Genomic DNA, 15407 nt, shown 5'->3' with positions numbered 1-15407 from the left:
CCAACTTCTTATATCCTTTGTTAGGCCCGGCAAGCCTGTCTCTTCTTCATCCATAGCTAGGTGGGTTAAACTGGCTATGCAGTTGGCAGGCATCGATCTCCTTATGTTCCAGATACATTCTTTAAGAGGGGCCATGGCTAGCCAGTCCTGTTGGAAAGGAGGTAAGTTGGATGACATTCTCAAAGCAGCAGACTGGTCTCGCTCCTATGCATTTGCAAAACATTACTGCTAACCTATCCACATGTCTGATGTAGTTCTACTTGACTACCAACATGCATAATGGTAGCATCCGGTCTCGTAATGAAAGTGCGATTCACCTATTACCATGATCAGAGAATCTGGAATTAATTAACGGAGCTGCAGCAGGTCCAAGGACGCTGTGATCGGCCACCAGTCTTCTGACAGGAGGTTGTGCACAGAAGGCTGCTCTCCCTGCACCTTTGTCGGCCCTCTCTCACGCGGCCCGGATTTCCAAGTTTTTAACGATTTTCGCCGGCTGGAGTGCATCGCCATTGTCTCCTTTGTGCAAAATGGCGGGGCCATAAAAGGATCAACAAATAAGCAATAAATCACACCACCACCCCTACCTCGGACGCGAGGATGCATTCCAACGAGTTCAAGGGGTACTAAAAGGAGATAAGGCTCTTCCTTCCCTCCAAGCAGCAACCAGGAAGCAGCGACACAGAAACAGGACTATCTCGCCCTCAGCAGAAAGGGAAAGGGACAAAGGACTAACAATACTGCCTTATAGTCTATTCTGGCAGACATCTTGAACAGCAGCAGAAAAAAAGTGTTCAAGGGGCACCAAAAAGAAGTTAAGTCTCGCTCCTCCCTCCAAGCAGCAACCAGGAAGTAGCAACACTGAAATAGGACTAACTCGCCCTCAGCAGAAAGGGAAACTGGTCATCCCGAACATTGACAATAACTGACAAAGGACTAACACTGCTGACTACATACTATTTCGGCAGCCATCTTGAACAACCTGCTGAGCTGCAGTAATTGCAAAAAAGGTATTTACATCACCACACACTCGAGTACATTGTTTACCTTTCACATATCTATGTACCTACACCTCCGTGTGATAGAGTGTATACCTTTACTGCAGTATTACACTTCTACGTGTACCTGGATATATTTACCTACACTTAATTCACGCTGCACCTATTGCACCTATCTCACCCTGCTCATTAGCGTCACCTGACGCATTAAATTGCAGTGGACATATGTTTTTGCTACAATATTTCAGCAGTATTATACGCATAGCTGATTGTTTATATATATAGTTATATACCTATGTATGCTGCTCCCATCGCTTTTTATGCTTATAATGCACCTAGTTGCTAATACATATTTAGCTCACTCACTAGTGCCTCTTCTGTCCCTGTAACATATGGTCTGCACCTATCTCCTGTGACCCATGTAACATATTGTCCCACTAGTGCCCTTTCTGACACCTGTAACATATGGTCTGCAGTTGCCTCTTTTGACCTATGTAACATACCGTCTACAGGCATTGGTAACATTTTGTCTGCATCTATCTGCGATCCTGCACATCTCCTCTGCTCAATCTCCCACACCCACCTTGCACCTTCCTAACATGGATCACTGCGGCAATCACACATTTAAAATAATCTACCCACCCGCACTCACAAAAAAAGCCGCTAAACGCTTTAAACACAACCTCCTGAGGTCCCACCATGAAAGACCCTTTGCCGACACCTACTTCTCTCCGGTTAAGGGATCCCTGAACACCGATATCATCTTCCACACCGCACGTAGAGCTCAATGGAGAAAAACCTTCCTGGCCTTGCTCAACGTCTCCACCATCAGGAAATCCGCTCATGGACTATCACTCTCCATCGCTCCATCCAAACGCTTCCCTGGCAGTACAGCCATTACTATTTACAATAACAGGATTGTTCTAATTCAAGCCACAGACAGGAACCTGGAACTACTAGACGACCTGTTCCCCACTTTCAAAGAGCACCTCTCAAATCGGCGGCCCTCCACTCATACCCCAATACAACTGAACCAGAACTCCTCACTTCCAACTAACGTCTCAGAACGACCCACCGCCTCTGACCCTCACAACGCGACTCTATGCCTTCCCAATTACCCCTCCAATCTCTCCACCCCCGCCACTCCCTACACCCGCGCCGCACCTAGCTCCCCCACCTGTGTCCTCTCTCCCCCCACTCCCTGTGCCCCCCCTCCTGGCCCCCACTCCTCCCTCAACACCCCCCACCCTACTCTTTGCACTCAAACAACTCCTGTCATACACACCTCCCTCAACATCTCCCCACTCACTCCCTGCACTCCCGCCACTCCTAGCCCGCACTCCTCACTCAACGGCGTGCCTTCCAGTCTCTGCACTCAACGCACTCCAGACCTACACCCCTCCCTCAACATCTCCCCCCCCACCCCCACCCAAAGAAATACTGACATACACCCCTCCCTCGACATCTCCCCCCTCACTCCCTGCACTCCCGACACTCCGAGCCTTCACTCCCCCCTCATCAGCGCCCCCCGTATGCTCAGCACTCAACCCAGGCCAGACATACACCCCACCCTTAACATATCCCCCCCCGCCACTCCAAGCCTCCACCCTTCCCTCAACAGTTCACTCCCCCCACCCTTAGCCCCCCCTCCACTCCTGGTCCCCACTCCCCCCTCAACATCTCTCCCCCCACTCTCACTCCCCATCACTACACTTGCCCCCCCGCAACGACCAGTCTCCACTCGTCCCGCATCTGCCTCACCCCGCCTGTCGCTGATTACCCTTCCAATAACTCTAACCCCACTCCCAACGTCACGCTGGATATAATCATGACCACCCTCCTCCAAGTGAAAGAAGAGCTCCACTCGCTCAAAGAATTACTCCTCCCGCACCCCCCCCCGCACGACCACATGTCAACGAATGAACAACACCCCCCCACATCCTAGGCACCCCTTACATGGGATTTCTATCCCCTCTCGCAATACCTCCAACAGGCCTAAGCGCACTATCAAGACACTTCCTAACCACCCCTTACATTGGACCTCTATCCCCTCTCGCAATACCGCCAACCGCCCCCAGCGCGCTATCAAGACTCTCTCGGACCGCGACATACACACCCTACTCAGCACATATGTCCCGGCAACCCGAAACAGCTTAGCCACCACGCACATGTCCATTTCTACGATTCTCTCCAACCCCAGTAGGCACCCCACGTATAGCAACAGAGGCTCTGTTCCCAACAACCTCACTAAAGTCCCTCTCACTACGGAACCCTCCACCTCCCCCTGCACCCCCAGTCTCAAATGCACACTTCTCAACTGTAGATCGGCCCAAAAACACTCGACGGAGGTCGCTGACCTCATCCTGTCTAGGAACCTTGACCTGGCCATACTAACTGAAACATGGTTAACCGAATCCTCCAATCCTATCATGGATATCCTAGTCCCCCCCAACTACTACATCACTAGACTTGACAGGCCCAACAAGACAGGTGGCGGAATCGCCTGCATTTACAAGAGCAACCTCTCTATTAATAAAGTCACCGCCCCTTCTCTTACCTCCTGTGAATACTTCTGCCTTGATGTCACCAGTGAGAATAAACCTGTATGCTCGTTACACATCATGTACCACCCCCCCGGGGGACAACCTCGTCTTCTCCCAACAACTCATGGACACAATATTAATCAACGCAGGACGGCTACACACACAAATTTACCTTGGTGACTACAAACTCCATTGGAATGATGGCAGTGACGCAGTAGTTAATAGCCTCAAAAGTTTCCTTACCGCCTCTGACCTCACTCAAATTTGCAACACTCCGACACACGACAAAGGCTCGACCCTCGACCTGGTCATTTCCAAAGAAGGCACCACTCAACTCGACTCAATACAACCTTGTGACTGGTCAGACCACCATATTATAACATTCATCATCAAGGAAAAGGTCAAACTCATCCCGGTGCAATACGCCATGCCCAAAGTCTGGAAAAGAGACATGAGGAAACTCAATCCAAACTCTCTACCCCCCAACAGCTGCAATCTCCTACTCCCCCTACCGACACCTCTGATGTGCTGGTCCTAACTGACCACTATCTCAACTCCATGGCCACAATAATCAATGAGGCCGCTCCAATGCAATTGAAAAGAGTATCCACGAAGATATCCAACCCCTGGTACAACGGGAGTCTCAATGAAGAGAGACGGGCTATGCGATCGGCAGAGCGTACCTGGAGATCAATTCCCTCGACATTGCATCTCAAAACTCTTAGGAAAAAGAGAAATGCATACTTCAGGAAAATAAAACGCTCAAAGTCAGAGTTCTTCAGAATCCAGCTAGACCAAGCTAAAAACCGTCCAAGTAAATTGTTCGAACTAATCCGATCTCAATCTAAGGAACAACCCCCAGCTGTCGACATTATCAGCACTACCCCTTCTTGTGAAGATTTCGCAGCTTTCTTCAACAATAAAACTGACAATATAAAGAGCGACCTCCGCAATGACGCAAGCCTGTACTCAATACCCAACTGCATAACACCCATTGAACTAAAAAACAATGCGACATGGTCATCCTTTGACACCTACTCTGAAGGAGAAATTGGCAGAATACTCAGCACTCTAAAACCATCCAATCACCTCACTGACCCTCTTCCTGCTAACGCCGTAAAAGACTTCATCCCTCTGCTACCCCCACTCTGGACTAAAATTATCAATAGTTCACTACAACAAGGAACCATCCCGGACTCCCTCAAAGTTGGACAAGTTACACCTTTACTGAAGAAACCAACAGCCGACCCCACCGATCTAAACAACTACCGTCCGATTACCAACATTCCCACTCTCGCCAAGCTGCTAGAAAAATGCATCCAACTGCAAATGACAAAGCACATAGAACAGTTTGATCTCCTCAACCCACACCAATCAGGCTTCCGAGCAGGGCACAGTACTGAAACCGCTATGACTCACATTATTGACGACGCCATCCAAATCTTAGATCAAAACAATACCTGCCTTCTCATCCTTCTTGATCTCTCTTCGGCATTCGACACAGTGAAACATGAGAGCTTACTCGAACTCCTAAAATCAAGAATGGGCCTATCTGGGACTGTGCTTCGTTGGTTCACTTCCTTTCTACACAACAGGTCTCAAAAATTCAAGAGCAAAAACCTAATGTCTTCCCCAGTACCGGTATCGTTAGGCGTCCCTCAAGGATCCTGCTTATCCCCTACTTTGTTCAACCTAGTTATGGAACCTCTCACCACTCTGTTACAAGCATCCAATGTACACTTTCACATGTACGCCGATGACACTCAAATATACCTCAAGTTACAATCCCCCAAAGACATCCTGAGTCTGAATTCAACGATCAGAAGCACCCAATCCTGGTTGGCTGACAACCAGCTCAAACTCAATGCTATGAAGACTGAGTTCCTCCTAATCTCACCTCCCACGAAAATATCTTCCGCACAAACATGGCTTAAGCACCTAACAGCACTCAATGTCCAACCGACCATCGTGGACTCAGCTAAATCCCTAGGCATAACACTAGACACAAACCTCAGCATGCAGCAGCATATCAGCAAGGCTACTAAGGGGGCGAACTTCCAAATAAACACCTTGAGAAAACTGAAACCCTTCCTCCCAGCAAAAGACTTCCAAACAGCAGTACAAGCTCTAGTCATCCCTCGCATAGACTATGGCAGCGTGGCCCTCTGCGGCCTCCCCCTAACGACAACTGCACCCCTAAGAGCGTCACTAAATGCGGCAGCAAGACTCATCACTGGATCAAAAAAGCATTCGCATATCTCTCCTGACTTCAAAGCCTTGAACTGGCTGCCTCTGGAAGCCAGAATTCAGCTGAAAATTGCCTGCATGACGCACAAGGCTATACACTTGAAATCACCCAGCTACCTCACTCATAAGTTGACAATCTCTGGTGGGTCCAGAACTACCAGGAGCACGAACAATCTTCTGCTGAAACCGCGAAGATTCCGGAAGGAAAAAACCTACAAACGCTCCTTCTCTGGTATGGCGCCCAGGATCTGGAACGCACTTCCTCCTGAAACGAGGCTCATCTCTTCCTCCCTTCTTTTTAAGAAAGAAGTCAAAAGTATCCTTATGGCTAAATACACTTGAACAATTTCGCTTGATTTACATTAAGAACAGTATTACCAGTATTGTGTTATGATATTGCCTATATATTCCTATGCACGTGTGCTTTGACGTATTTTAGTCCTTTATTTTTACAGCGTTTTGATGGCCGTCGCTCCAACTATGCACTGCTACCTCATACCTGTACTATGCGTACTATACATACTATTTTGTATAATAATATTACTCTGTATTATTTACAGCGTGTGGATGGCCTACGCTCCAATTTTGCCTGCTACCTCGTACCTGTACTATACGTTATATGGATACTATGTTATATACTATATTGGTGCTATGTACATGAACTTGTTGATGACCTACGCTCCAACTATGCCTGCTACCTCATACCTGTACTATACGTTATATTGGTACTATGTTATATACTATATTGGTGCTATGTACATGATCATGTTGATCTACCTCCCTACTATGCCCCCTTGTTCCCCTACCCTCCACCTGCCTTTGTAAAGCGCTCTGTTATCTGCAAAGATCTTGTTCGCGCTATATAAAACTCTCAAAATAAATAAATAAAATTAAAGACACGGAGGCTAACATTAACCCAACCCTCCCTCCTGGGAGTGGATTTTGACATCTCTTTGACTTACTTCACTCTTCTACTCCCAAGAATGTTACGTGTAATGTTTTATTTTGATTACAATATAACTCAGTTTTTGACTGTATTTTGCCTTATTATGTGTAGTAGAAATTACCACCGTTTCTTTTTCCCTTTACATAGGGTGTTATGTACATTTTCCTAATATTTTGCCCTTTTTCAGATAATTAGTCTTGATTGGGTCACCATCACGATCTATAGTAAGCAACTCTCAACTTCTTGTTTTTCCTCTGTTCCAAGGAGATGCCTTCCCTGCATGATGCCAGCTTCTGGACTTCGTTGCCTTTAGAAGACCTTTTTTCCTTTTGCTCTCATTGCATTTAAAAGAGGCAGAGCTCTGTGCTGCTGTTGCCAAGTTACACTTCTTTATTCGAGAGCTTTGCTTTATGATGTCACTTTTAAGTGGCTGTACTTGAAGTTGCATTAAAAGAATAATGCACAATGTTAGGCTCTGTGTCTTTAATGAAATCCAGATTCTCTGGTCATGGTAATAGGTGAATCGTAATTCAAGCCGTTTCCAGTTGCAGCCTCTCCAGGAGCGAGGGGAGGCCGCGCGCCCACAGACCCGGGTCCATGGGTTGAGAAGATGGATCTTCTTCTGGAAGGCGACTCCTCATTCCTGTGGGACCGGTTTGAATGATTGGGAAGAGGGCCTCAGCCAGTCCGCAGACACATCCTTCTCCCTGATGACTCCTAAGAGGGTAAACTCCCAGATTCCTCTGATTCTTGAACACATTCCCACTGAACTGGAGGGATGAGGACGGTAGGGCCTGGGGACCCTCTCTTAGGATGGCTCCTACTCGCGCAGGGCCACAGCAGCATCTCCAGTCACTGCCTCCAGCCTCCCTCCCTCTAAGGACCTCAACACACAGCTACATGGGCAACACATCTTCTACAGGGAGACGTCTGCAGCAATGCACCAAGTACAGGGAGGCACCTACAGCAATGCACCATGTACAGGGAGACACCTGCAGCAATGCACCATGTACAAGGAGACTCCTGCAGCAATGCACCATGGACAGGGAGACACCTGCAGCAATGCACCCTGTACAAGGAGACACCTGCAGCAATGCACCATGTACAGGGAGCCACTGCAGCAATGCACCCTATGCAGGGAGACACCTGCAGCAATGCACCATGTACAGGGAGCCACTGCGGCAATGCACCATTTACAGGGAGACACCTGCAGCAATGCATAATGTACAAGGAGACACCTGCAGCAATGCACCATGTACAGGGAGACACCTGCAGCAATGCACCATGTACAAGGAGACACCTGCAGCAATGCACCATGGACAGGGAGACACCTGCAGCAATGCACCATTTACAGGGAGCCACCTGAAGCAATGCACCATGTACAGTGAGACACCTGCAGCAATGCACCATGTACAGGGAGACACCTGCAGCAATGCACCATGTACAGGGAGCCACTGCAGCAATGCACCATGTACAGGGAGACACCTGCAGCAGTGCACCATGTACAGGGAGACACCTGCAGCAATGCACCATTTACAGGGAGATACCTGCAGCAATGCACCATGTACAGGAGACACCTGCAGCAATGCACCATGTACAGGGAGACACCTGCAGCAATGCACCCTGTACCGGGAGACACCTGCAGCAATGCATAATGTAAAGGGAGACACCTGCAGCAATGCACCATGTACAGGGAGACACCTGCAGCAATGCACCATGTACAGGGAGCCACTGCAGCAATGCACCCTATGCAGGGAGACACCTGCAGCAATGCACCCTGTACAGGGAGCCACTGCAGCAATGCACCATGTACAGGGAGACACCTGCAGCAATGCACCATGTACAGGGAGCCACTGCAGCAATGCACCATTTACAGGGAGACACCTGAAGCAATGCATAATGTACAAGGAGACACCTGCAGCAATGCACCATGTACAGTGAGCCACTGCAGCAATGCAACCTATGCAGGGAGACACCTGCAGCAATGCACCCTGTACAGGGAGCCACTGCAGCAATGCACCATGTACAGGGAGACACCTGCAGCAATGCACCATGTACAGGGAGCCACTGCAGCAATGCACCATTTACAGGGAGACACCTGCAGCAATGCATAATGTACAAGGAGACACCTGCAGCAATGCACCATGTACAGGGAGACACCTGCAGCAATGCACCATGTACAAGGAGACACCTGCAGCAATGCACCATGGACAGGGAGACACCTGCAGCAATGCACCATTTACAGGGAGCCACCTGAAGCAATGCACCATGTACAGTGAGACACCTGCAGCAATGCACCATGTACAGGGAGACACCTGCAGCAATGCACCATGTACAGGGAGCCACTGCAGCAATGCACCATGTACAGGGAGACACCTGCAGCAGTGCACCATGTACAGGGAGACACCTGCAGCAATGCACCATTTACAGGGAGATACCTGCAGCAATGCACCATGTACAGGAGACACCTGCAGCAATGCACCATGTACAGGGAGACACCTGCAGCAATGCACCCTGTACCGGGAGACACCTGCAGCAATGCATAATGTAAAGGGAGACACCTGCAGCAATGCACCATGTACAGGGAGACACCTGCAGCAATGCACCATGTACAGGGAGCCACTGCAGCAATGCACCCTATGCAGGGAGACACCTGCAGCAATGCACCCTGTACAGGGAGCCACTGCAGCAATGCACCATGTACAGGGAGACACCTGCAGCAATGCACCATGTACAGGGAGCCACTGCAGCAATGCACCATTTACAGGGAGACACCTGCAGCAATGCATAATGTACAAGGAGACACATGCAGCAATGCACCATGTACAGGGAGACACTTGCAGCAATGCACCATGTACAAGGAGACACCTGCAGCAATGCACCATGGACAGGGAGACACCTGCAGCAATGCACCATTTACAGGGAGACACCTGAAGCAATGCACCATGTACAGTGAGACACCTGCAGCAATGCACCATGTACAGGGAGACACTTGCAGCAATGCACCATGTACAGGGAGCCACTGCAGCAATGCACCATGTACAGGGAGACACCTGCAGCAGTGCACCATGTACAGGGAGACACCTGCAGCAATGCACCATTTACAGGGAGATACCTGCAGCAATGCACCATGTACAGGAGACACCTGCAGCAATGCACCATGTACAGGGAGACACCTGCAGCAATGCACCCTGTACCGGGAGACACCTGCAGCAATGCATAATGTAAAGGGAGACACCTGCAGCAATGCACCATGTACAGGGAGACACCTGCAGCAATGCACCATGTACAAGGAGACACCTGCAGCAATGCACCATGTACAGGGAGCCACTGCAGCAATGCACCATGTACAGGGAGACACCTGCAGCAATGCACCATGTACAGGGAGACACCTGCAGCAATGCACCATGTACAGGGAGCCACTGCAGCAATGCACCATGCACAGGGAGCCACTGCAGCAATGCACCATGTACAGGGAGCCACTGCAGCAATGCACCATGTACAGGGAGCCACTGCAGCAATGCACCATGTACAGGGAGCCACTGCAGCAATGCACCATGTACAGGAGACACCTGCAGCAATGCACCATGTACAGGGAGACACCTGCAGCAATGCACCATGTACAGGGAGACACCTGCAGCAATGCACCATGTACAGGGAGCCACTGCAGCAATGCACCATGCACAGGGAGCCACTGCAGCAATGCACCATGTACAGGGAGCCAATGCAGCAATGCACCATGTACAGGGAGACACCTGCAGCAATGGACCATGTACAGGGAGACACCTGCAGGAATGCACCATGTACATGGAGACACCTGCAGCAATGCACCCTATGCAGGGAGACACCTGCAGCAATGCACCCTGTACAGGGAGGCACCTGCAGCGATGCACCATGTACAGGGAGACACCTGCAGCAGTGCACCATGTACAGGGAGACACCTGCAGCAATGCACCATTTACAGGGAGATACCTGCAGCAATGCACCATGTACAGGAGACACCTGCAGCAATGCACCATGTACAGGGAGACACCTGCAGCAATGCACCATGTACAGGGAGCCACTGCAGCAATGCACCCTATGCAGGGAGACACCTGCAGCAATGCACCCTGTACAGGGAGCCACTGCAGCAATGCACCATGTACAGGGAGACACCTGCAGCAATGCACCATGTACAGGGAGCCACTGCAGCAATGCACCATTTACAGGGAGACACCTGCAGCAATGCATAATGTACAAGGAGACACATGCAGCAATGCACCATGTACAGGGAGACACTTGCAGCAATGCACCATGTACAAGGAGACACCTGCAGCAATGCACCATGGACAGGGAGACACCTGCAGCAATGCACCATTTACAGGGAGACACCTGAAGCAATGCACCATGTACAGTGAGACACCTGCAGCAATGCACCATGTACAGGGAGACACTTGCAGCAATGCACCATGTACAGGGAGCCACTGCAGCAATGCACCATGTACAGGGAGACACCTGCAGCAGTGCACCATGTACAGGGAGACACCTGCAGCAATGCACCATTTACAGGGAGATACCTGCAGCAATGCACCATGTACAGGAGACACCTGCAGCAATGCACCATGTACAGGGAGACACCTGCAGCAATGCACCCTGTACCGGGAGACACCTGCAGCAATGCATAATGTAAAGGGAGACACCTGCAGCAATGCACCATGTACAGGGAGACACCTGCAGCAATGCACCATGTACAAGGAGACACCTGCAGCAATGCACCATGTACAGGGAGCCACTGCAGCAATGCACCATGTACAGGGAGACACCTGCAGCAATGCACCATGTACAGGGAGACACCTGCAGCAATGCACCATGTACAGGGAGCCACTGCAGCAATGCACCATGCACAGGGAGCCACTGCAGCAATGCACCATGTACAGGGAGCCACTGCAGCAATGCACCATGTACAGGGAGCCACTGCAGCAATGCACCATGTACAGGGAGCCACTGCAGCAATGCACCATGTACAGGAGACACCTGCAGCAATGCACCATGTACAGGGAGACACCTGCAGCAATGCACCATGTACAGGGAGACACCTGCAGCAATGCACCATGTACAGGGAGCCACTGCAGCAATGCACCATGCACAGGGAGCCACTGCAGCAATGCACCATGTACAGGGAGCCAATGCAGCAATGCACCATGTACAGGGAGACACCTGCAGCAATGGACCATGTACAGGGAGACACCTGCAGGAATGCACCATGTACATGGAGACACCTGCAGCAATGCACCCTATGCAGGGAGACACCTGCAGCAATGCACCCTGTACAGGGAGGCACCTGCAGCGATGCACCATGTACAGGGAGACACCTGCAGCAGTGCACCATGTACAGGGAGACACCTGCAGCAATGCACCATTTACAGGGAGATACCTGCAGCAATGCACCATGTACAGGAGACACCTGCAGCAATGCACCATGTACAGGGAGACACCTGCAGCAATGCACCCTGTACCGGGAGACACCTGCAGCAATGCATAATGTAAAGGGAGACACCTGCAGCAATGCACCATGTACAGGGAGACACCTGCAGCAATGCACCATGTACAAGGAGACACCTGCAGCAATGCACCATGTACAGGGAGCCACTGCAGCAATGCACCATGTACAGGGAGACACCTGCATCAATGCACCATGTACAGGGAGACACCTGCAGCAATGCACCATGTACAGGGAGCCACTGCAGCAATGCACCATGCACAGGGAGCCACTGCAGCAATGCACCATGTACAGGGAGCCACTGCAGCAATGCACCATGTACAGGGAGCCACTGCAGGAGCCACTGCAGCAATGCACCATGTACAGGGAGCCACTGTAGCAATGCACCATGTACAGGAGACACCTGCAGCAATGCACCATGTACAGGGAGACACCTGCAGCAATGCACCATGTACTGGGAGACACCTGCAGCAATGCACCATGTACAGGGAGCCACTGCAGCAATGCACCATGCACAGGGAGCCACTGCAGCAATGCACCATGTACAGGGAGCCAATGCAGCAATGCACCATGTACAGGGAGACACCTGCAGCAATGGACCATGTACAGGGAGACACCTGCAGGAATGCACCATGTACATGGAGACACCTGCAGCAATGCACCCTATGCAGGGAGACACCTGCAGCAATGCACCCTGTACAGGGAGGCACCTGCAGCGATGCACCATGTACAGGGAGACACCTGCAGCAGTGCACCATGTACAGGGAGACACCTGCAGCAATGCACCATTTACAGGGAGATACCTGCAGCAATGCACCATGTACAGGAGACACCTGCAGCAATGCACCATGTACAGGGAGACACCTGCAGCAATGCACCCTGTACCGGGAGACACCTGCAGCAATGCATAATGTAAAGGGAGACACCTGCAGCAATGCACCATGTACAGGGAGACACCTGCAGCAATGCACCATGTACAAGGAGACACCTGCAGCAATGCACCATGTACAGGGAGCCACTGCAGCAATGCACCATGTACAGGGAGACACCTGCATCAATGCACCATGTACAGGGAGACACCTGCAGCAATGCACCATGTACAGGGAGCCACTGCAGCAATGCACCATGCACAGGGAGCCACTGCAGCAATGCACCATGTACAGGGAGCCACTGCAGCAATGCACCATGTACAGGGAGCCACTGCAGGAGCCACTGCAGCAATGCACCATGTACAGGGAGCCACTGTAGCAATGCACCATGTACAGGAGACACCTGCAGCAATGCACCATGTACAGGGAGACACCTGCAGCAATGCACCATGTACTGGGAGACACCTGCAGCAATGCACCATGTACAGGGAGCCACTGCAGCAATGCACCATGCACAGGGAGCCACTGCAGCAATGCACCATGTACAGGGAGCCAATGCAGCAATGCACCATGTACAGGGAGACACCTGCAGCAATGGACCATGTACAGGGAGACACCTGCAGCAATGCACCATGTACATGGAGACACCTGCAGCAATGCACCCTATGCAGGGAGACACCTGCAGCAATGCACCCTGTACAGGGAGGCACCTGCAGCGATGCACCATGTACAGAGAGAAACCTGCAGCAATGCACCATGTACAGGGAGCCACTGCAGCAATGCACCATGTACAGGGAGACACCTGCAACAATGCACCATGTACAGGGAGCCACTGCAGCAATAGACCATTTACAGGGAGACACCTGCAACAATGTACCATGTACAGGGAGACACCTGCAGCAATGCACCATGTACAGGGAGACACCTGCAGCAATGCACCATGTACAGGGAGACACCTGCAGCAATGCACCATGTACAGGGAGCCACTGCAGCAATGGACCATGTACAGGGAGACACCTGCAGCAATGCACCATGTACAAGGAGACACCTGCAGCAATGCACCATGGACAGGGAGACACCTGCAGCAATGCACCATTTACAGGGAGACACCTGAAGCAATGCACCATGTACAGTGAGACACCTGCAGCAATGCACCATGTACAGGGAGACACCTGCAGCAATGCACCATGTACAGGGAGCCACTGCAGTTATGCGCTATGTACAGGGAGACACCTGCAGCAGTGCACCATGTACAGGTAGACACCTGCAGCAATGCACCATTTACAGGGAGATACCTGCAGCAGTGCACCATGTACAGGAGACACCTGCAGCAATGCACCATGTACAGGGAGACACCTGCAGCAATGCACCCTGTACCGGGAGACACCTGCAGCAATGCATAATGTAAAGGGAGACACCTGCAGCAATGCACCATGTACAGGGAGACACCTGCAGCAATGCACCATGTACAAGGAGACACCTGCAGCAATGCACCATGTACAGGGAGCTACTGCAGCAATGCACCATGTACAGCGAGACACCTGCAGCAATGCACCATGTACAGGGAGACACCTGCAGCAATGCACCATGTACAGGGAGCCACTGCAGCAATGCACCATGCACAGGGAGCCACTGCAGCAATGCACCAAGTACAGGGAGCCATTGCAGCAATGCACCATGTACAGGGAGCCAATGCAGCAATGCACCATGTACAGGGAGACTCCTGCAGCAATGGACCATGTACAGGGAGACACCTGCAGCAATGCACCATGTACAGGGAGACACCTGCAGCAATGCACCCTATGCAGGGAGACACCTGCAGGAATGCACCCTGTACAGGGAGGCACCTGCAGCGATGCACCATGTACAGAGAGAAACCTGCAGCAATGCACCATGTACAGGGAGCCACTGCAGCAATGCACCATGTACAGGGAGACACCTGCAGCAATGCACCATGTACAGGGAGACACCTGCAACAGTGCACCATGTACAGGGAGCCACTGCAGCAATGGACCATGTACAGGGAGACACCTGCAGCAATGCACCATGTACAGGGAGCCACTGCAGCAATGCACCATGTACAGGGAGCCACTGCAGGAGCCACTGCAGCAATGCACCATGTACAGGGAGCCACTGTAGCAATGCACCATGTACAGGAGACACCTGCAGCAATGCACCATGTACAGGGAGACACCTGCAGCAATGCACCATGTACTGGGAGACACCTGCAGCAATGCACCATGTACAGGGAGCCACTGCAGCAATGCACCATGCACAGGGAGCCACTGCAGCAATGCACCATGTACAGGGAGCCAATGCAGCAAT

This window comes from Lissotriton helveticus, chromosome 12 (genome assembly GCF_964261635.1).
Source record: "Lissotriton helveticus chromosome 12, aLisHel1.1, whole genome shotgun sequence".
Classification (NCBI taxonomy): domain Eukaryota; kingdom Metazoa; phylum Chordata; class Amphibia; order Caudata; family Salamandridae; genus Lissotriton; species Lissotriton helveticus.
The sequence above is the reverse complement of the archived record's forward strand: the minus strand, read 5'-3'. Positions refer to the sequence as shown.